The following is a 24247-nucleotide window of genomic DNA, read 5'->3' on the forward strand; positions in this document are numbered from 1 at the left end:
TCTTTCATCCCTGCGGTCCACACGGGGATGAAGGAAACTCCTGCCACAGCTGTGACAGCTGTGGCAGAAGTCCATGGTATTCTTCCTATGTTTTCAATGCGGCTAGCGCTGTCCACCCTGAATGTGAGAATTGTGGTCACCAACAAATGATTGGGTTCTTTACCATCTATTAATTAGCAGTGAGAGATCACTGCATATTACACCTGAAATATATTTTGCAAATGTTACTTGGGACAGCTCTCTTATCCTTTTACATGCCAATGTTCCCAAATTGGATCATTACTTTTCATTTTTTTAGTGACCTAAATTTTACCAACTTTATTAAAAAGAAAAATTGGCAACTTTTTGTAAAAAGAAATTCAGCCTGTAAAAGGTAATATGGATTACTAAAGGACCCGATAGAAACGCCCCTCCTCTATCATCCAGTGTTATGAGAGCACAGCAAAGGTCATCTCTCATTCTGACCTACTGCAAGCATCCATGCAATAAATGGTCGCCTACTGATTTTCATGGTAATGCCTCAAATTTTCTGCAATGACGTTATTACAAAATGTTCTCTAAAATGGACAACCTCTTTAAGCTTGCTCTTAGCAAATATGGCTTATGAAAAAATTATGAATTCTGTTGACTATTAACCTCCTGCCGAAAAAACACACTTTGTATGATATACGAAGAAGATTGGGTGAAGGGAAGTGACTTCTGCTACAAATACCTTTCACGCTCAGAAAAGCATTTTTCACTCATGCATGTCCATTCTGCCATTGGCTTTATAATCTATCCTCCAGGGTTATGACCCTACCAAAAGTAGCACAATGAAGTTCTATTGCTCTGATATTGGTGCTTTACATTTAATATCATAAAATAAGAACAGCAGCCTGAATTTGTGGGGGACCCCCCCATCCAGGTACAGGAACAGATAAGAGACAGAGAATGGATACGGAAAAGGAACAATAATTTTACAAGGCAGCTGTTTCAATATTACAGTCACTTTGCAGAAATCAGCAGTACAATACTTGAGCGTTTCACACATTTTAGAACACTGCATCACAGTCTTGACCCACTGCAACTTGTAACACTCTTCGCAAATACAATCTTCAGTATGTAGGCCACAATAGCAATATGTGCTCGAACCCATAATGCTCCTTGCAAAAACCATTATCAGTTGCAGTAGAGAATACTACATGGTTACAAATACGCTTAGTCACTTAGTTACACTTTGACCACTGCACACAATACACAGTCTCTATTTCTCTCTACCAGACCTCTCATGGTTTCGCAGTCACATCACATATCAGTCAGTGTGTTTGTAAGAACCCATAGTCTATATTCTGAATGTTTCTCTAACTCACAACAGCAGTGGAATGAATCATAGAATGGTAGAGTTGGAAGGGACCTCCAGGGTCATCTGGCCCAACCCCCTGCTTAGTGCAGGATCACTAAATCATCCCAGATAGATGTCTGTCCAGCCTCTGTTTGAACACTTCCATTGAAGGAGAACTCACCACCTCCTGTGGTAACCTGTTCCACTCATTGATCACCCTCACTGTTGAGTTTTTTCTAATATCTAATCTCTGTCCCCTCCTTTTCAGTTTCATCCCATTGCTTCTAGTCTTTCCTTGAATAGTATTCTCTTCCACAGTCTCTGTTGGACCAGTACTCACACTTTTCCATGGTTGATTGTCTGGACCCACTTGTTATGAACAGGAGGTTCCTTCAACCTCTCAAACACAGGATTCTTTCATTGCTCAACTCGCTCACTTGTTCTTGTGCACTAGCTATAGAACTTTTCCGACCCCCATACAAACGCCAACCTGTTAAAGAACCTTTAGTATAAAGGTGGGCAAAATATTAAACTTGTTTCAGCTGGCCAATGCTATGTCTGCCAAGCCAAGTGTCTTTGAGTAGACTGAGGGGAGAGCAATGCATATGGTTGCAAATTTTGTGAAAACTTTCCTGTATTGGTAACCCCTATTCACACTAGGATATGTGCTCTGGTAATGATAAAGTTAATAAAATTCCATCCCATCTACACAGGTACAGCCATTATTGGGCTTGTTCTCAGTTGCCAACTGTTTTAGCTCTTTCCTTTCCAAGGTGCACAGCTTAGAGAAAGCGCATTGGGTTTTAATTCTGTTGATGGATCTACATAGCGCTGATGGATCTGCCAACAAACTAATGTCTGCTGAGCTGCCAGGTGAAACAAAGATCCAACAGATGGGATTTAAACTGATCAGTTGCTTTATTTCCACAAGATTACTGTTGTCTGGTGGTTGCTTATCCTGAGCAGATGTACATTTTAATGGAGTAGTTGAGAAGTCTTGAAAAGCTTTGAGGAGCCTTGAGATGCTGGTGCTAGCCCAAGTCTTCTTGCTGCTTCAAATGAATTACTAGACTTTATTTTAAATCTAGTATATAAGATAAATATCATAGAAAAACACAGACAGCACACAATAGATATAACTGAGGTGCTGGATATATATATCCCCACTTTAACACTTACTTTCAAGGGCCATATCTGAGCTGTGACCTATGGCCTTCTGAAGCGATACCCCTGCTATTCTAAGCAAGACATAGAATATGCACGATCTGGGTGTCTACCGATCCCCACTGCCATCATCCTTTTTGGTGACTTATAGCCTATGGGGAAAAAAACAGATGATGCTTGCATATAAAGAGATAAATAGATTCTTGACAAACATGAAATGCAATATCTTTCAAAGCTGCCATATGTTTAGAGTTTCTCTTAAGAAAATTGGTAGAAACTGCATAATCAGCGAGTCTGTAATGATAACAGGGAACACTAATTCTAGAATCCTATATGGAATAAGTCTATTACCATCACTGGCTGCTCATGAAAGTGCATTTCTGGGTATATTCATAGAAGGGTAAATACCATTGGTGCCTTCTTCACATTATCATGTTTAATTAGCACTTCAGTTAGCTATAGACTAATCTTGGCCCATTAGGATGATTTCTATATGCAAAATTAAACATTTACTGCACAGTTCCTAATTTTAATGCAAAAATCCATGGTGGAAAATGTATCAGCGATTTATGTGGTTTGCATTACTAATAAACAAGCACATACAAGTATATATATGAACACACAAAGATATAAAGTGCTAAATATTCAAACCCCTAAAACTTCAACTCATCAGGGAATACGTGTCTACTAGAGATGAGCGAACGTACTCGGATAAGCACTACTCGTCCGAGTAATGTGCCTTATCCGAGTATCGCTGTACTCGTCGTGAAAGATTCGGGGAGCGCCGCGGAGCGGGGAGCTGCAGGGGAGAGCCGGGAGGAACGGAGGGGAGATCTTTCTCTCCTTCTCTCCCGCCCGCTCTCCCCTGCTCCCCGCCGCAACTCACCTGTCAGCAGCGGCGCGCCCCGAATCTTTCAAGACGAGTACAGCGATACTCGGATAAGGCACATTACTCGGACGAGTAGTGCTTATCCGAGTACGTTCGCTCATCTCTAGTGTCTACCACTGATCTAACAGGGATCATTCTAGCAAAAATGCTGGGAAATTTGCAAATAAGGAAGATGGAACAATACCTCCACAGCACCACCTATTGGAAGGCAGCATTAAGTCAATGTCAGACTCTTTATATAAGTCTTTATAATAATGCCTGGGGATAGAAAACCAAATGCCATCAAAACCATACACAGATAATACCTTCTAGGTGCTCTCCTTAAGGAGAGATGATACCCTTCCTGACACACGTCATAGGCCTCTCATAAGCCAAGCCAGAAACCTACTGCACACTGATAAGGGGCAAAACCCCCGAAACAGCTGTCTGTGTATGGATTCTGGCTTTTACTTTTCAATTCCCAGTCATTGGTTTGAAGGCGTATATAACGTGTCTGACATTGGTTTGCAGGAATTCTGCCTTCCAATTGGTGGCGCCACAGAGGTATTGTTCCATCTTCCTTATTTGCATATTTTCTAGAGGAGCATACATGGCCTTATAGGTCTCCTCACTCCCCTCCTAGGTGTCTCCACACACCTTCTAGATGCTCTCCTTAGGGAGAGATAATATCCCTCCCGGCCCACATGCATCTCAATAGGCCTCTCTCTGATGAAGGGCCAACCCCAAAACAGGTGTCTGTGTATGGATTCTGGCTATTGTTCCATCTTCCTTATTTGCATTTTTTACAGGTGTGATACATTTTAACATGTTTCATTAGTAAAAACTGTCCTGCTAGTAACCACAGTCAAGAAACGTTTTGAAGGCTGGTCACACAGTCTTTTTTGTAAAAACAACACTTTTTTTGCATTTTGACACAGTGATCGTTGTTTTGAGGAACAAAACACTGCTTCCATATGCTCGAGGTAGGTCAATATTAAAATATAAATGCCCTAGAAACATTGCATTTTTGTAGTAGCATTTTTCTCACTTTTGCTCCATTTTTGGGTCTATAGCTTTTTTTTCCTGCAAATTGCAGCATGCTCCGATTATGGCATTTTTTTCTGCAAGTTTTCCTTAGACTTCAGTATAGGAAAAAAAAGTTCAAAGGCAAAACCATGTGAAACAAGAAAGCAGCATAAAAAAGAAAAAAAAAACAGTAAGAAACAAAGGCATCAGCCAAAAAAAAAAGCATGTGATTTTTTTGAAATTTTTTTCATCCAAAAGACACCAGAAAAAAAGACTAATGTCTGAAGATTTGTTGCACAAAGTCTCGATCCCAGTGAGGAGCATTTTAAGGTAAAGATTACAAAATCACTGAGACTCCTTCCTCTCTTGGTTTAGCAAAATCGAGTAGTAGCACAGTTGGCACACTCAGCCACGTAGAATGATTAAGTGTACTTATTAGATAACATGTTCAACTTTTAATTAGAGGCAAGATGGCTCTTTCCAAGGTGTCATCATCAAAAGTCAATAATTTTTTTCAGGAAGTGACGCACCTGTCGTTAGATGACTTGCAGTCTCCACATGAGGAGGACACTTTGTACGGTACACCGCCATTCGTCTTATTATAGACCACATCTGTTCTAGGCTCCAATGGAATTATTCTAAACATTTGCTAACAGCCAGACAGGACATGACCCGGTTGAGTTGGCATACCTCTGCAGACCAAAACATCACATCATCTATCATCACCTATTATGTCACACCTGTTTCAGCCCTAATTATTCTCTGCTGTTTACTAGTTAATTTATATCTTTCTACTACATTTCTAACAAATACAAGTTTTTAAAGGAACACTGCAGAGAAAACTGATAATTATCCCATTTCTGTTACGTCATCATGTGCATTATCTCTGTACTGTGACATCACAGTGTGCATTATCCCAGTACTATGACAGTACTGTGTGCATATCCATGTACTGCGACTTTACTGTGTGCATTATCTCTGTACTGTGACATCAGAGTGTACATTATTCCTATACCATGACTTCACTGTATGTATTATCTCTATACTGTGACTTCCTGTGCATTATCTCTGTACTGTGACATCACTGTGTGCATTATCCCAGTACTATGATATAACTGTGTGCATTATCCCAGTACTATGACATCACTGTGTGCATATCCATGTACTGTGACTTCACTGTATGTAATATCTCTGTACTGTGACATCACTGTGTACATTATTCCTATACCATGACTTCACTGTATGCATTATCTCTATACTGTGACTTCATGTGCATTATCTCTGTACTGTGACATCCCTGTGTGCCATATCCCAGTACTATGATATAACTGTGCATTATCCCTGTACTATGACATCACTGTGTGCATATCCATGTACTGTGACTTCACTGTACGCATTATCTCTGTACTGTGACAAAACTGTGTGCAATATTTCTACACTGTGACTTCACTGTGTGCATCATCCATTTATGATGATTTCACTGTGTGCATTATCTCTGTACTATGACATCACTGTGTGCATTGCCTATGTACTGTGACATCACTGTGCATTATCTATGTGCTATGACATTGTGTGCTTTGTTTATGTAACTGTGACAGTACTTTATGCATTATCTCTGTGTGTTAGGGAAAGATAAATGATATACATTGGAAACTGAAATAGTTACAAGCTTTTCATGCTCTCAACTTACTGCTGCAGGTGATTATGATCGAATTGGGTCTTATGGAGACTAAACTTTAGGGCTTTGTGATAGTCATGACAGGATTGTCCTTCTTCTTATGGAGAATGGCGTAAATTAGTATCAGAAACCTTTGAAAAGTCATGTGTCTACGGTATTTAAGGAGTCAAGTAGTTATTGCTAAACTTTAGGTTAGTGGAACTCAAGCCAAAACTTCTAATTGCACCTGAGAGACTTGAGCGCAATACGCTTTGGACAACATACAGATACCAGTCTGTGTTCTTTCCTTGGACCATGGATCCATGTGAAATACATCCATATGTATAGCCTCATAGGTTATAATCGGGACATGTGCTGTCTTTGGAATTACATTGACAGCGTACAGCCCGAAAATATGCCAGTGTGCCCCTAACCTTAGTATGATGGAAGAACTAAAAAGCTATAGCATCTATTTGATGTGGATATGTTTGTACCTATAAGGCCGGTGGATATGTGCCTATAAAACCGGTGGATATGCACCCGTCACCTGAAATTTTCCCAAGTGACACAGCATAGCATGCTGGATCTGTGCTGGAGGCTCTGTACTGATCTTCAGCTGCAGCTGTGAACTTTACCTTGATGGACCCTGTCAATGAAAACTTAGAAAACCTGCCATGAAAAGGCACTAATAAAATATTCAAAATAGGTTTAGTAAAATATAAGTAACAGATAAGAGTTGTTAGAAAACGTAATATCTTAGTAGGAGATACTCGAAAACAGAGCATTATCAAAGTCTTATTTCTAACAACCGTCTTTTCAAATTTGAGCTGTATAATAAAAGATGAAAACTGCAATTACCTTCAACAACAATCGTCCGCTGACTGATTCTACATTGATATTCTCCAGGCTTGTCTCAGATCAGAAAGAAATAATTATTTACAGGGTGGTTTTCTAGATTTCTTGTAATCGGCTTGAAATAGTGCAGAGGAATATATGCACATAACATGAATATATACGGTAGAGATTTTGCTATGATTTGTGATTTGCTTATTCTTTCTTCTTAATGGGAAATTGTCATTTGGGGTTTCTACTGATTCTCAAAATCAAATGGCCTGGGTAGCACATACAAGAGCATTTGATGCAGTTTATAGACTCCATCATTGTCAACGGGATTTTTTGACATCTAAATAATTCCTTCTTTACAACCATTTACATTGGAATACATCTGAATTATGCTATAGAGTTACAGTTAACCAATGTCCGGTGTCAGATCTATAAGACAGCACTACCTCCTCGCTGCATGTAATAGTTACATAATGCCTTATGCACACACACATGTTAATAGCAAGCAACATAAAGGCACCATGGGTGGGCTCTATGAGGCTATTTGAGACAAGGGGCCACGTCTTGCTGGTTCCGTCCTCATTGCTATCAGATGAGAAGAACCTGTGCCGCAGTGATGAGTGAATATTTGTAAGGTTCGGTTTGACTGGTTCGCCAAATTTTCTCAAAAAGTTTTGTTCGGTCCAAATTAGATTGAACTTAATTGGAAGTTCACCAAAACCCCTAAAACTGGTGTATAATACTGTGTAAGAGTCATAAACGTCCTGTATAACACTCTGAGAGTTTTATACAGGGGTTTTATGGCTCTTAGACAGTGTTATACACCAGTGTTTAGGATTCGTGTTGAGCGAACCAAACCAGTAGAATCCTGTTTCGGGTCAAACTTTGCTGAAACGCGATTTGGGTTCATGCTGAACTGAACTTTTAGCAACGTTTGACCCAAAACAGGGTTATACTGGTTCAGTTTGCTCAACACTACTGTGCGGAAATGGCTTGGTCAGTGGTTAGCACTGCTGCCTTGCAGTGCTATGGTTCAAATGTAGCCAACAACATCTGCATGTAGTTTGTATGTTCTCCTCATGTTTTTGTGAGTTTCTTCCCACACTCAAAAAACATATCAGTAGGCAGATATAGAATAGAATATAAGTGATAACAATCTGTGTACAGCACTGCGGAACATGTATATTCTACGGTATATAAATGAGTAAAAGAAATAAGTGCAGAGGAACTTTAATGCTGTAGTGACACTGGCCGGACACAAGATGACTAGAGATGAGCGAACGCGTTCGTCCGAGCTTGATATTCGTGCGAATATTAGGGTGTTCGGGATGTTCGTTATTCGTAACGAACACCATGCGGTGTTCTGGTTACTTTCACTTCCTTCCCTGAGACGTTAGCGCGCTTTTCTGGCCAATTGAAAGACAGGGAAGGCATTACAACTTCCCCCTGCAACGTTTAAGCCCTATACCACCCCCCTGCAGTGAGTGGCTGGCGGGATTAGGTGTTCGCCTAATATAAAAGTCGGCCCCTCCCGCGGCTCGCCTCAGATGCCGTGTGAGTTAGATGAGGGACAGTGCTGTTTATACCGGAGCTGCTGTAGGGAAAGAATTGGTAGTTAGTGTAGGCTTCAAGACCCCCCAAAGGTCCTTATTAGGGCCACTGATAGCTGTGTGTTGGCTGCTGTTAGCAGTGGGATTTTTTTTTTTCTCAAAATCGCCTCTGCAGAGCGTTGCACCTGGCATTAGGGACAGAAGTGCTGCATAGGCAGGGAGAGTGTTAGGAGTGAGTGTAGCCTTCAAGAGCCTCAACGGTCCTTTCTAGGGCCATATTTATCCGTGTGCAGTACTGTCCAGGCTGCTGTTAGCTGTGCTGCATTTTTTTTGGGCTTCTCAAAATCGCCTCTGCAGAGCATTCCACCCTCCATTGATACTGCAGGGAAAGAATTGTATAGGCAGGGCCACAACACAGTTATTATTCATAGAATATACGCAGTGCTGCCTGTTGGTGGGAAAAAACTGAAAACAAATCTATTTGTCCAGCCTCTGTCCGTCCTTACGGGCGGTGGAGACGTGTGAGCTGCGTGAAGAACAGTGCTAAATCATACGCACCCAGCTACGCTTTACTGCTGGCTTCGCCATTTGCTTTCCTTAATTGGGAAAAAAAATACCTGCTCTGCCAGAGTTATAATAACTCTGCTACCCTCACGTTCTGTGACACATAAGCAGGGACACAGCACAGTTATTAAACTTCTCATGTTCATAGAATATACGCAGTGCTGCCTTTTGGTGGGAAAAAACTGAAAACAAATCTATTTGTCCAGCCTCTGTCCGTCCTTACGGGCGGTGGAGACGTGTGAGCTGCGTGAAGAACAGTGCTAAATCATACGCACCCAGCTACGCTTTACTGCTGGCTTCGCCATTTGCTTTCCTTAATTGGGAAAAAAAATACCTGCTCTGCCAGAGTTATAATAACTCTGCTACCCTCACGTTCTGTGACACATAAGCAGGGACACAGCACAGTTATTAAACTTCTCATGTTCATAGAATATACGCAGTGCTGCCTTTTGGTGGGAAAAAACTGAAAACAAATCTATTTGTCCAGCCTCTGTCCGTCCTTACGGGCGGTGGAGACGTGTGAGCTGCGTGAAGAACAGTGCTAAATCATACGCACCCAGCTACGCTTTACTGCTGGCTTCGCCATTTGCTTTCCTTAATTGGGAAAAAAAATACCTGCTCTGCCAGAGTTATAATAACTCTGCTACCCTCACGTTCTGTGACACATAAGCAGGGACACAGCACAGTTATTAAACTTCTCATGTTCATAGAATATACGCAGTGCTGCCTTTTGGTGGGAAAAAACTGAAAACAAATCTATTTGTCCAGCCTCTGTCTGTCCTTACGGGCGGTGGAGACGTGTGAGCTGCGTGAAGAACAGTGCTAAATCATACGCACCCAGCTACGCTTTACTGCTGGCTTCGCCATTTGCTTTCCTTAATTGGGAAAAAAAATACCTGCTCTGCCAGAGTTATAATAACTCTGCTACCCTCACGTTCTGTGACACATAAGCAGGGACACAGCACAGTTATTAAACTTCTCATGTTCATAGAATATACGCAGTGCTGCCTTTTGGTGGGAAAAAACTGAAAACAAATCTATTTGTCCAGCCTCTGTCCGTCCTTACGGGCGGTGGAGACGTGTGAGCTGTGTGAAGAACAGTGCTAAATCATACGCACCCAGCTACGCTTTACTGCTGGCTTCGCCATTTGCTTTCCTTAATTGGGAAAAAAAATACCTGCTCTGCCAGAGTTATAATAACTCTGCTACCCTCACGTTCTGTGACACATAAGCAGGGACACAGCACAGTTATTAAACTTCTCATGTTCATAGAATATACGCAGTGCTGCCTTTTGGTGGGAAAAAACTGAAAACAAATCTATTTGTCCAGCCTCTGTCTGTCCTTACGGGCGGTGGAGACGTGTGAGCTGCGTGAAGAACAGTGCTAAATCATACGCACCCAGCTACGCTTTACTGCTGGCTTCGCCATTTGCTTTCCTTAATTGGGAAAAAAAATACCTGCTCTGCCAGAGTTATAATAACTCTGCTACCCTCACGTTCTGTGACACATAAGCAGGGACACAGCACAGTTATTAAACTTCTCATGTTCATAGAATATACGCAGTGCTGCCTTTTGGTGGGAAAAAACTGAAAACAAATCTATTTGTCCAGCCTCTGTCCGTCCTTACGGGCGGTGGAGACGTGTGAGCTGCGTGAAGAACAGTGCTAAATCATACGCACCCAGCTACGCTTTACTGCTGGCTTCGCCATTTGCTTTCCTTAATTGGGAAAAAAAATACCTGCTCTGCCAGAGTTATAATAACTCTGCTACCCTCACGTTCTGTGACACATAAGCAGGGACACAGCACAGTTATTAAACTTCTCATGTTCATAGAATATACGCAGTGCTGCCTTTTGGTGGGAAAAAACTGAAAACAAATCTATTTGTCCAGCCTCTGTCTGTCCTTACGGGCGGTGGAGACGTGTGAGCTGCGTGAAGAACAGTGCTAAATCATACGCACCCAGCTACGCTTTACTGCTGGCTTCGCCATTTGCTTTCCTTAATTGGGAAAAAAAATACCTGCTCTGCCAGAGTTATAATAACTCTGCTACCCTCACGTTCTGTGACACATAAGCAGGGACACAGCACAGTTATTAAACTTCTCATGTTCATAGAATATACGCAGTGCTGCCTTTTGGTGGGAAAAAACTGAAAACAAATCTATTTGTCCAGCCTCTGTCCGTCCTTACGGGCGGTGGAGACGTGTGAGCTGTGTGAAGAACAGTGCTAAATCATACGCACCCAGCTACGCTTTACTGCTGGCTTCGCCATTTGCTTTCCTTAATTGGGAAAAAAAATACCTGCTCTGCCAGAGTTATAATAACTCTGCTACCCTCACGTTCTGTGACACATAAGCAGGGACACAGCACAGTTATTAAACTTCTCATGTTCATAGAATATACGCAGTGCTGCCTTTTGGTGGGAAAAAACTGAAAACAAATCTATTTGTCCAGCCTCTGTCCGTCCTTACGGGCGGTGGAGACGTGTGAGCTGCGTGAAGAACAGTGCTAAATCATACGCACCCAGCTACGCTTTACTGCTGGCTTCGCCATTTGCTTTCCTTAATTGGGAAAAAAAATACCTGCTCTGCCAGAGTTATAATAACTCTGCTACCCTCACGTTCTGTGACACATAAGCAGGGACACAGCACAGTTATTAAACTTCTCATGTTCATAGAATATACGCAGTGCTGCCTTTTGGTGGGAAAAAACTGAAAACAAATCTATTTGTCCAGCCTCTGTCCGTCCTTACGGGCGGTGGAGACGTGTGAGCTGCGTGAAGAACAGTGCTAAATCATACGCACCCAGCTACGCTTTACTGCTGGCTTCGCCATTTGCTTTCCTTAATTGGGAAAAAAAATACCTGCTCTGCCAGAGTTATAATAACTCTGCTACCCTCACGTTCTGTGACACATAAGCAGGGACACAGCACAGTTATTAAACTTAGATAATTCATTCACTAGAGGCAGTGGGGCCTTTCGTTTTCCAAAAAGGGCAAAAATTATATTTGGCCTGCAGTCTTGCGCCAATTTATTTCCTGCCTGTGAAATCAAATCACTGGTAATACAGCATGCTGAGGGGTAGGGGTAGGCCTAGAGGACGTGGACGCGGCTGAGGACGCGGAGGGCCAAGTCAGGGTGTGGGCACAGGCCAAGCTCCTGATCCAGGTGTGTCGCAGCCGACTGCTGCGCGATTAGGAGAGAGGCACGTTTCTGGCGTCCCCACATTCATCGCCCAATTAATGGGTCCACGCGGGAGACGGTTATTAGAAAATGAGCAGTGTGAGCAGGTCCTGTCCTGGATGGCAGAAAGTGCTTCGAGCAACCTATCGTCTACCCGCAGTTCTGCGCCGTCCACTGCTGCCAATCCGAATCCTCTGTCTGCTGCTCCTCCTTCCTCCCAGCCTCCTCACTCCACTACAATAACACCTGCTCAGGAGCGGGAGCACTCCCAGGAACTGTTCTCGGGCCCCTGCTTAGATTGGGCAGCAGCGGTTCCTCTCCCACCAGAGGAGTTTATCGTCACTGATGCCCAACCATTCGAAAGTTCCCGGGGTCCGGGGGAAGAGGCTGGGGACTTCCGCCAACTGTCTCAACAACTTTCTGTGGGTGAGGAGGACGATGACGATCAGACACAGTTGTCTTGCAGTGAGGTAGTAGTAAGGGCAGTAAGTCCCAGGGAGCAGCGCACAGAGGATTCGGAGGAAGAGCAGCAGGACGATGAGGTGACTGACCCCACCTGGTGTGCAACGCTTACTCAGGAGGACAGGTCTTCAGAGGGGGAGTCAAGGGCATCAGCAGGGCAGGTTGCAAGAGGCAGTGCAGTGGCCAGGGGTAGAGGCAGGGCCAGACCGAATAATCCACCAAGTGTTTCCCAAAGCGCCCCCTCGCGCCATGCCACCCTGCGGAGGCCGAGGTGCTCTAAGGTCTGGCAGTTTTTCACAGAGACGCCTGACGACCGACGAACAGTGGTGTGCAACCTTTGTCGCGCAAAGCTCAGCCGGGGAGCCAACACCAACAGCCTCACCACCACCACCATGCGCAGACATATGATGGCCAAGCACCCCGCAAGGTGGGACAAAGGCCGTTCACCGCCTCCGGTTTGCACCCCTGCCTCTCCCCCTGTGCCCCAACCTGCCACTGAGATGCAACCCCCCTCTCAGGACACAGGCACTACCGCCTCATGGCCTGCACCCACACCCTCATCTCCGCTGTCCTCGGCCCCATCCAGCAGTGTAGTTCAGCGCACCGTTCAGCCGTCGCTTGCGCAAGTGTTCGAGCGCAAGCGCAAGTACGCCGCCACGCACCCGCACGCTCAAACGTTAACCGTCCGCATCGCAAAATTCATCAGCCTTGAGATGCTGCCGTATAGGGTTGTGGAAACGGAGTCCTTCAAAAGTATCATGGAGGCGGCGGCCCCGCGCTACTCAGTTCCCAGTCGCCACTACTTTTCCCGATGTGCCGTCCCAGCCCTGCACGACCACGTCTCCCGCAACATTGTGCGCGCCCTCACCAACGCGGTTACTGCCACGGTCCACTTAACTACGGACACGTGGACAAGCACAGGCGGGCAGGGCCACTACATCTCCCTGACGGCACATTGGGTGAATTTAGTGGAGGCTGGGACAGAGTCAGAGCCTGGGACCGCTCACGTCCTACCCACCCCCAGAATTGCGGGCCCCAGCTCGGTGCTGGTATCTGCGGAGGTGTATGCTTCCTCCACTAAAGCACCCTCCTCCTCCTCCTCCTCCTCTGTCTCACAATCAAGATGTGTTAGCAGCAGCATGTCGCCAGCAGTCGGTGTCGCGCGGTGTGGCAGCACAGCGGTGGGCAAGCGTCAGCAGGCCGTGCTGAAACTACTCAGCTTAGGCGATAAGAGGCACACGGCCCACGAACTGCTGCAGGGTCTGACACAGCAGACCGACCGCTGGCTTGCGCCGCTGAGCCTCCAACCGGGCATGGTCGTGTGTGACAACGGCCGTAACCTGGTGGCGGCTCTGCAGCTCGGCAGCCTCACGCACGTGCCATGCCTGGCCCACGTCTTTAATTTGGTGGTTCAGCGCTTTCTGAAAAGCTACCCACGCTTGTCAGACCTGCTCGTAAAGGCGCGCCGGCTCTGCGCACATTTCCGCAAGTCCCACACGGACGCTGCCACCCTGCGCACCCTGCAACATCACTTTAAGCTGCCAGTGCACCGACTGCTGTGCGACGTGCCCACACGGTGGAACTCTACGCTCCACATGTTGGCCAGGCTCTATGAACAACGGAGAGCTATAGTCGAATACCAACTCCAACATGGGCGGCGCAGTGGGAGTCAGCCTCCTCAATTCCTTTCAGAAGAGTGGGCCTGGTTGGCAGACATCTGCCATGTCCTTGGTAATTTTGAGGAGTCTACCCAGGTGGTGAGCGGCGATGCTACAATCATTAGCGTCACCATTCCTCTGCTATGCATCTTGAGAAATTCCCTGCAAACCATACAGGCAGCTGCTTTGCGCTCGGAAACGGGGGCGGGGGAAGACAGTATGCCGCTGGATAGTCAGGGCACCCTCCTGTCTATTTCTCAGCGCGTACAGGAGGAGGAGGAGGAGCATGAGGAGGATGAGGAGGAGGGGGAAGAGACAGCTTGGGCCGCTGCTGACGGTACACCGGCTGATTGCCTGTCATCCTTTCAGCGTGTATGGCCTGAGGAGGAGGAGGAGGAGGAGGAGGATCCTGAAAGTGATCTTCCTAGTGAGGACAGCCATGTGTTGCGTACTGGTACCCTGGCACACATGGCTGACTTCATGTTAGGATGCCTTTCTCGTGACCCTCGCGTTGCACGCATTCTGGCCACGACGGATTACTGGGTGTACACACTGCTCGATCCACGGTATAAGGAGAACCTGCCCACTCTGATTCCCGAAGAGGAAAGGGGTTCGAGAGTGTTGCTATACCACAGGACCCTTGCGGACAAGCTGATGGTAAAATTCCCAGCCGACAGCGCTAGTGGCAGAAGGCGCAGTACCGAGGGCAAGGTAGCAGGGGATGTGCGTAGATCGAGCAGCATGTACATCCCAGGCAGTGCAACAGTCTTTAAGGGCCTGGCCAGCTTTATGGCTCCCCACCAAGACTGTGTCACCGCTCCCCAGTCACGGCTGAGTCGGCGGGAGCACTGTAAAAGGATGGTGAGGGAGTACGTAGCGGATCGCACGACCATCCTTGGTGACGCCTCTGCCCCCTACAACTACTGGGTGTCGAAGCTGGACACGTGGCCTGAACTCGCGCTGTATGCCCTGGAGGTGCTTGCTTGTCCTGCGGCTAGCGTCTTGTCGGAAAGGGTGTTTAGTGCGGCTGGGGGAATCATCACAGACAAGCGTAGCCGCTTGTCAACCGACAGTGCCGACAGGCTAACACTCATCAAGATGAACAAAGGCTGGATTTCCCCAGACTTCTGTTCTCCACCAGCGGACAGCAGCGATACGTAAGCAATACGTAGGCTGCACCCGCGGATGGAAGCTACGTTCTCTCTCACCATCCAAAACGGGGACATTTCTGCTTCATCAATCTGTGTCTAATATTCCTCCTCCTCCTCCTCCTGCTCCTCCTCCTGAAACCTCACGTAATCACGCTGAACGGGCAATTTTTCTTAGGGCCACAAGGCTCAGTCAAATAATTTTTCAGAACAATTTTTAAAAGTTTCAATGCGCTTAAAAGCATTGGAACTTTAACTTGAACCAATTTTTCGTTACACTGGGCTGCCTCCAGGCCTAGTTACCACTTAAGCCACATTAACCAAAGCGATTAATGGGTTTCACCTGCCCTCTTGGCTGGCCATGGCCAATTTTTGGGATGTACATTAGTACTGTTGATACAGCAATTTTTGTGGGCCCTCGCCTACAGTGTAATCAAATTAATTTTTAGCCCACCTGCATTACAGCTGACGTAACCTCAGCTGTGTTGGGCAATGCAATGGGATATTTTTGTGTACCGCCGGTGGGTTCCAGGGAGCCACCCATGCTGTAGGTGCACACGGAGTTTTTAATACATCTGTACACTTCTAAAGAACCCCAGTCTGACTGGGGCATGCAGTGTGGGCCGAAGCCCACCTGTATTACGCACAACATTACTACCTCAGCTGTGTTGGGCAATGCAATGGGATATTTCTATGTACCGCCGGTGGCTTCCTGGCACCCACCCAGGCAGTGGGTCCACAGGGAGTTTAACCTACATGTGTCCACTTGTAAAGAACCCCAGTCTGACTGGGGCATGCAGTGTGGGCCGAAGCCCACCTGCATTAAGCACGACATTACTACCTCAGCTGTGTTGGGCAATGCAATGGGATATTTTTGTGTACCGCCGGTGGGTTCCAGGGAGCCACCCATGCTGTAGGTGCACACGGAGTTTTTAATACATCTGTACACTTCTAAAGAACCCCAGTCTGACTGGGGCATGCAGTGTGGGCCGAAGCCCACCTGTATTACGCACAACATTACTACCTCAGCTGTGTTGGGCAATGCAATGGGATATTTCTATGTACCGCCGGTGGCTTCCTGGCACCCACCCAGGCAGTGGGTCCACAGGGAGTTTAACCTACATGTGTCCACTTGTAAAGAACCCCAGTCTGACTGGGGCATGCAGTGTGGGCCGAAGCCCACCTGCATTAAGCACGACATTACTACCTCAGCTGTGTTGGGCAATGCAATGGGATATTTTTGTGTACCGCCGGTGGGTTCCAGGGAGCCACCCATGCTGTAGGTGCACACGGAGTTTTTAATACATCTGTACACTTCTAAAGAACCCCAGTCTGACTGGGGCATGCAGTGTGGGCCGAAGCCCACCTGTATTACGCACAACATTACTACCTCAGCTGTGTTGGGCAATGCAATGGGATATTTCTATGTACCGCCGGTGGCTTCCTGGCACCCACCCAGGCAGTGGGTCCACAGGGAATTATAAATGCATCTGTTTCCACTTATAAAGAAACCCAGTCTGACTGGGGCATGCAGTGTGGGCCGAAACCCACCTGCATTAACCCTTTCCAGTCCACTGTGTGACCTGTGAAGACATTAGGGTTTAAGGCTGTACAGCTCCGTTGTTGGTAGACGTCCGTCGGGGTTCTCTTACTGTATATTGCCAGCCTCTCTGCTGTCGGAGCCTATCCTACGTGTCAGCTCATGCAGTACTGGCTTTAGCCAGCATATAGCGCCGTTGTATAACGGCAGAAAAAGAGTAAGCCCCCTAGGAAAACCATATACAAATTGCATTGGAAAGGGTTAAGCACAACATTACTACCTCAGCTGTGTTGGGCAATGCAATGGGATATTTCTATGTACCGCCGGTGGCTTCCTGGCACCCACCCATGCTGTAGGTGCACACGGAGTTTTTACTACATCTGTACACTTATAAAGAACCCCAGTCAGACTGGGGCATGCAGTGTGGGCCGAAGCCCACCTGCATTAAGCACGACATTACTACCTCAGCTGTGTTGGGCAATGCAATGGGATATTTCTGTGTACCACCGGTGGGTTCCAGGGAGCCACCCATGCTGTGGGTCGACAGGGACTTCACAATAGGGAGTTGTACCTGCCTGTGTCTATGAATTAAAAAGCCCGGTCTGACTGGGGCATGCAGACACCTTGACAGAATGAATAGTGTGTGGCACATAGGTTCCCCATTGCTATGCCCACGTGTGCAGCTCCTGATGGCGGTGGCACAGGATTCTATTTCTCATTGCTTCTGTACAGCATTGTGGGCTATCGCTCCGCCACTTTTAAAGAGGGTCGCTGCCTAGCCGTGTCAACCTCTGCAGTGTGTGCCTGCGGTCCCTCGTCATGGCAGACGCAATTCTAAATAGACATGAGTGTGGTGTGGCATGAGGGCAGCTGAAGGCTGCCCAGGGACACTTTGGTGTGCGCTGTGGGGGGGAGGGGGGGCGGTTGGTCAGCATGTAACCCAGGAGAAGTGTCAGTGGAGTGTCATGCAGGCAGTGATTGTGCTTTGTTGGAGGTAGTGTGGTGCTTAGCAAAGGTATGCCATGCTAATGAGGGCTTTTCAGAAGTAAAAGTTGTTGGGAGGGGGGGGGCCCACTCTTGCCGCTATTGTGGCTTAATAGTGGGACCTGTGAACTTAGGATGCAGCCCAACATGTAGCCCCTCGCCTGCCCTATCCGTCACTGTGTCATTCCCATCACTTTCCTGAATTGCCCAGATTTTCACACATGAAAACCTTAGCGAGCATCGGCGAAATACAAAAATGTTCTGGTCGCCCATTGACTTCAATGGGGTTCGTTGTTCGAAACGAACCCTCGAGCATCACGGGAAGTTCGTTACGAATAACGAACACCCGAACATTTTGGTGTTCGCTCATCTCTAAAGATGACAGAACTGGACTTCACTTAGAGCAGTCGTCTTTCTTGGGTACTAACGGCATCTCCCAGGACTTACAGTAGGGATAAGCTATGTAACAACCAGATAGTCAAGTGAGTCATAATATGAAGCACCTATCAACATTAGTAATAATAATGCTAATATTGGACAGGAACAGAATGGTGATGGTAACCTGATGATGGCACAAATGGATGAATGGGAAAGTAGTCAGATAATGGAACAGATTGGTATTGGTTAACACATAATAAACTGGCAGTAACTGGCCCTAAGTGTACAACTGATGCTGACCCTAACACCAGACACCTCTCTCCCTGAGTATCCCAAAAGATAATGAAAACCCTATCTGAAACACTAACCATGACAAACAATGGTCATTGAAACCAAAGGACAAGAACACTACACTGGGCAGAGCTAAAGTAAGAAGACAGATACAAACTGTGAAAGCAACAAACTACAAGGCTGAGAAGCAAAGAACTGGACTAGAAACCAAACTAGACTAGGTGCAAAATATTAACGCTATAACCAACGACACATTGCAGAAGCCAGAAATATTTAAAGAGAGGCAAGCCAATCAGCAAATCCTCTCCAAATGAGTCTGAGCTGCAGCAGTGAGGTCAACTGACCCACTCTAATGGATCAGCTGCAGGACAGTCGCATAACAAATTGTAGAGATGACAGGAGATGAGAAAGCAGCAGGAACATTCCTGCTGATTGCATTAATTGCTAGCAAACAAGTGATGAGGAAGGCTGAAGGATCCCGGAAATAGGTCTGGAGGGAGAACTTATACCAGACCTTTCTATCCAGGGTCGCAAAACTCAGCACCATAATGGGGGCTAGTTTGATCTCTGCTATGGGGCCCCTTTCTCTGCTTTATATATCATTGTTAACCTAATGCTGTGTACATACAGTACCCTTTCTCATAACTCAATGCCATCGCACGGTCAATGTAAATTCCATAGATCGTTCTCTTTGCTGTTCTATTGTCTGTATTTGTCTTCTTGAGTTTCGGTGCTGGATGAGCCTGAAACGCATCAAATTAAAAACTAATAAAGATTAAAGCTTGTGTATGAGAGGATATTTCTCTGACCCAGGATGATTTACATAAAACAAATAAGCAAGGAATGAAGAAAGCAGGAGAGCTTTAAAAATGCCTTTTTCAAGGTCAGACAAGATATACCTTATAATTCCAGAGATTGGAGGCTTTGAAGTCATTATACACAAATCCTTAATCCATTTAATAAAGACTTCTGGAAATACATATCTGGTTTGTGTTTGCTAAGGAAATCCCTGGATATAGAGTAGAATATATTCTTTGCTGGCGGGCAGGTTATTTTTTCTTCATATTGTTTGATTTACCATAAATTTAATAACCCAGTAGTGTGAGAGTGATCCATGCCTGTAAGGGTTACTTACCCTGTTAGTGTCAAGCAGATTTCTCTCCTCTGTGCTTATCTCTGGCACAAGAAGGGTGAGAAACATGTGAGTTAGAAATACGTCATTACTAGAGATGAGCGAGCGTACTCGCTAAGGCAAACTACTCGAGCGAGTAGTGCCTTATGCGAGTACCTGCCCGCTCGTCTCTAAAGATTTGGGTGTCGGTGGGGGGCGGGGAGCGGCGGGGGAGAGCGGGGAGGAACGGGGGGGGGGGGGGAGGGGGAGATCTCCGTCTCACTCTCTCCCCTCGCTCCCCCCGCTCACTCCCGCAACTCACCGCTCTCCCCCGCCGGCACCCGAATCTTTTGAGACGAGTGGGCAGGTACTCGCATAAGGCACTACTCGCTCGAGTAGTTTGCCTTAGCGAGTACGCTCGCTCATCTCTAGTCCTTACGGAATCAGACCTCCTTCGACTACTATTAAGCTCTAGTGGCATATACATAAGCACTGGTGGCTGCCACTAGCACTCATGTTTTCCCAACAATGTCCAGGCTGAACCTGCAAGCATGGGTGCAGTTTGGCAATTACCGCTATTGCATGAGCATTAATGGTGCTCATGTAATAGCAGTCTTAATGTATAATTATATTGTTAGGCCCAAGTTTTGACCAGAGTTTCCCTTTAACCCCTTCAAGACCAGAGAATCTTCATTTTTTTTATTTTCGTGTTTTTCATCCCGCCTTCCAAGAGCCATAAGTTTTTATTTTTCAGTTTCTGTAACTGTAAGAGGTTTTTTTTTGTGGGACAAGTTGTATCTTTTAATTTGCTGTAATATAATATTTTAAAAACTTTTTAAGCAGGGTAAAATGAAAAAAAAAACAACAATGCAATTGCGCCATTTTGGGTCAGGTTTAGCTTTTACAGCATTCAAGAATTATTCTATGGGTGAGTGTGATTACAGCAGTACTAAATTTATATAATTATTATTAAATGTTTGCTACTTTTAAAAAACAAAGAAACTTATTTTTTAAACAATAATTGCTTTCTGATGCCATATTCTGAGATGCATTACTGTATTTCTTTGTTTTTTGCAGGCCGAATTGTAGATTTCATCAGTACCATTTTAAGATACATATCTTTCAGATCCCTTTTTATTTTTTAGGGAGCAGGGATAAACACCCCCCTCCTCACCCCACCCCACAATACTGGAATTCTGTCCTCCCTATTTTATTATGTTCACCATGGGGGATAAATAGTTGGATATTTTAATAGTTTGCACTTTAAGAAACACAATGATACCAAATACGTGGGGGAAGGGGGGTTCTTTGCTTAGATTTTTTATGGGAAAAATAGGAAAGCGGTTGTTTTTTGAACTTTCAATATTTTTTATTTGTTTTTATTGGTTTAAATATTTTATTAAACCCTTTCCTACAATTTTATTTAGTCCCAGTAGAGCTCTTGAACTTGTGATCCCTTGTACTTTATAAAGCTAAGCTGCAATATTGCAATATATAGTGATTTTTCAGTGTTGCCTACTCGGCATCCATGTATGGCTGTCCTAAGAGCTTGCATTAGGCTCTGGGCTGCCATGCTAGAAAAGTCATTACCCCATTAAACTTATTTCTTCTCTATTTTTTTTCCCCAGAGGGGACAAGAACTTGCAATGCTTTGATCACTCCTGCAGTATGAGGTAATACCGTAGCATTACATCATACCGCGATCTGACAGGCATTCTGTCAAGCCACGCCACAGGCATGGCTTGTTAGGCACTTTGCAATGGCAGCCCTGGGGGCTTTCAGAAGGCCCCCGGCTGCTACGGCAACTGCACGGCATCCCACAATCCTATAGCGCGGGGCATTTCGAGACTCCTGAACTTCAGTTAGGGCATATAAATGCCACTGTCAGAATTGACAGCGGCATTTGAAGGGTTAACATCTCCGATAAATGGCGCGGGTTATCGGAGCTGTTGCGTGTTGGTGTCGGCTGTAATAAAGAGCCGGCACCCACTTTGTATGGAGCGGAATCGACCCACCATCCCCCTCCATACATACCTCGAACCTGCAGGACATAATTGCATGTTCTGTAGCGTTAAGGGGTTAAAGGAGCTTTTCAGGACTGTTACTATTGATGACCTATATGACCTATCCTTAAGATAGGTTATCAATAGTTGATTGGCAGAGGTCTGCTGCTCGGGACCCATGCTGAATAGCTATTTGCTGGGTCCACTGTGAGCGCAGACAGCGCCGGAAGCATATAGTGCTGTTAACATTGCAGTGGCCCGTTGTGGTACTACAGGCACAGCTTCCACTGAATTCAATAGGAATTGTTTCTAAAGTACGAAATTGGGCCGCTGCAATATCCAGAGTGCTATCTGCTTTCAGCACTGTGTCCTAATGACAATGAGCCTAACGATCAGCTGACTGGTGGAAATCCTGGTCCACTAGCTTTGTGCATTAGAGACCTCTCACCCTGTTATTGCAGCGACCCAGACCTAGGAGGGGTTTAAGCAGCAGGGTAAAAATGAGATGGTGGTCATGGTGGCTCTGCTGCTCCTCCTGACAGATGACAAAAAGGGTGGTGTACTGCACTGAGCTACAGACAATGGTAAAAATAATAAGCAAAACAAACAAAAAAAACTGTAACAAAATAGCAAATAAGGCTGCTATTGACACCTGCTACCTGCGAAGTCGGGTAGGGTAAGATGGCAATTTGTCGTGACGCCAGTGCATATGAGGGTCAAGACCCCCTCCAGACAAAAATAAAGTAACAATATAAAAACAGGAACACTAAACAAAAATGGGAGTCGTAGTCCTAATTCTCCTGTAGTGTTGTGTGGTACCTTGGTGCAATGATTGTAGGTGATGGGAAGCACTTCAGGAAACCGACTTTAGATGCAATCAATTCCGCTTTATTTTGGAGCATTTGTCATCCCAACAGCAGTTACAGTTTCTCCTTTTGGTGATTATGGAAATAAATCACAGACATCACATGTATCATTCACTAGGGATTCCATTAGTTGACTCTGTAAGTAAAGGGTTAACCAGTGTCTGACTTGCTGACCTCTCCTGGCCTGGACTAGACTGGACTCACTTCATGCCTGGACTAGACTAGCTAACCCCACCCACTATACACCTTTTATATTTTCCCTGCCAACCAATCGTGAGCTAGGGGAAATCTATCTACCCAATCCCAGGCTAGCTAGGGGTGACTGACAGATGATAGAGCAGGTTAGGGTGCATTCTGCAAAGTCATACAGTGTTTGGTGGTAGAAACACCAAAGTTAACCTGTTGTTGACCAATTAAAGTGATATACACATCATTACATACATATATAAATATATATATATACTTATACATATATACATTTCCCATGAGATGGTAATAACAATGCTGTGGGACCCCAACTCTGGGGTACTACATTATTCTGCCTAATGCCCCATATTAGGACTTTCACATATAGAAGCGGTTCTGCACTGTGATTTACCTCTTTACTGCTGCAAATCACCAAGCAACAGTTTCTAGGTCTACTTTGCTTCTTGCTACATTGGAATAATCCACGCCTTGATGAACAACCGAAGCCTCCAACATATGACATTGTATAAGCATTGATCAATCTATTAGATAGGTGATAAATATTTTTGGCAAGTATAGCCCTTTAAGTTGTCTAGCTATGCGACAATAAACAATGCGTTTTTGTGCGGCACAGTTGGTGAAAACTTTTTGTGGCAAAGCAGTATGGCATAAGATCCTAAAAAGTGGGAAGCCACAAAAACAAAAAGTGAGAAAATGTATCAAAACTTGTGCAAAGGCAAAGTGGAACAGTTGCTCATAGCGGGAAATCAGGTTGCACTTTTCTGTTAAAGGTCCACTCCGATGATTTTTTTCCATTCATTATGTAACTAGTCCCCAGTATATGTAAGTGAGCTAGTGTTACTTGGGTTAGCTATTTCTTTCTATCTGAATCTCCTGGCCTCCTTTTCTTCAGATGGACATGCAATCTCTTTCTGACCAGCTCAGATCTACTTGGGGTTATGCTGTCTGCAAGGAGTCATTTTTTTAGTCTGTGTTATGCTATTGCATAGACCTTGCCTAGAGGGGGACACAGACACTCCTATCACAGTTCCTGATGATGATCAGATAACTCCTATCACACAATTATAATAAAGGAGATCACAGCTCATCCTCCTGACTGTATACTTATGGTCTTTAGCTTATTTAGCTGAATATAGAAGGCAATGATAATTAAACTTTCCCCCCCCCCCCAGCAGGCAGAAATAGAATGCTGTGCTGATGCATCATGGGAGTGATGTAAAAGTGAAATTAAGAAATCTCACCATTAGATGCTGCCTGATAAACATCAGACAGGGCGTAGCACTGCATGAAAGTGACTGCAATACACAGAGGAGACCTCCAGAATGTGAAGGCAATTAGGGTTGGAAAATGTGTTTTTGCTAGAGTGGCCCTTTAAAAGACATTAGGAGCTGAAATCTGATTTGATGTTATTGGCCACTGCTCCA

The sequence above is a fragment of the Eleutherodactylus coqui genome, chromosome 8 (genome assembly GCF_035609145.1).
Source record: "Eleutherodactylus coqui strain aEleCoq1 chromosome 8, aEleCoq1.hap1, whole genome shotgun sequence".
NCBI lineage: Eukaryota > Metazoa > Chordata > Amphibia > Anura > Eleutherodactylidae > Eleutherodactylus > Eleutherodactylus coqui.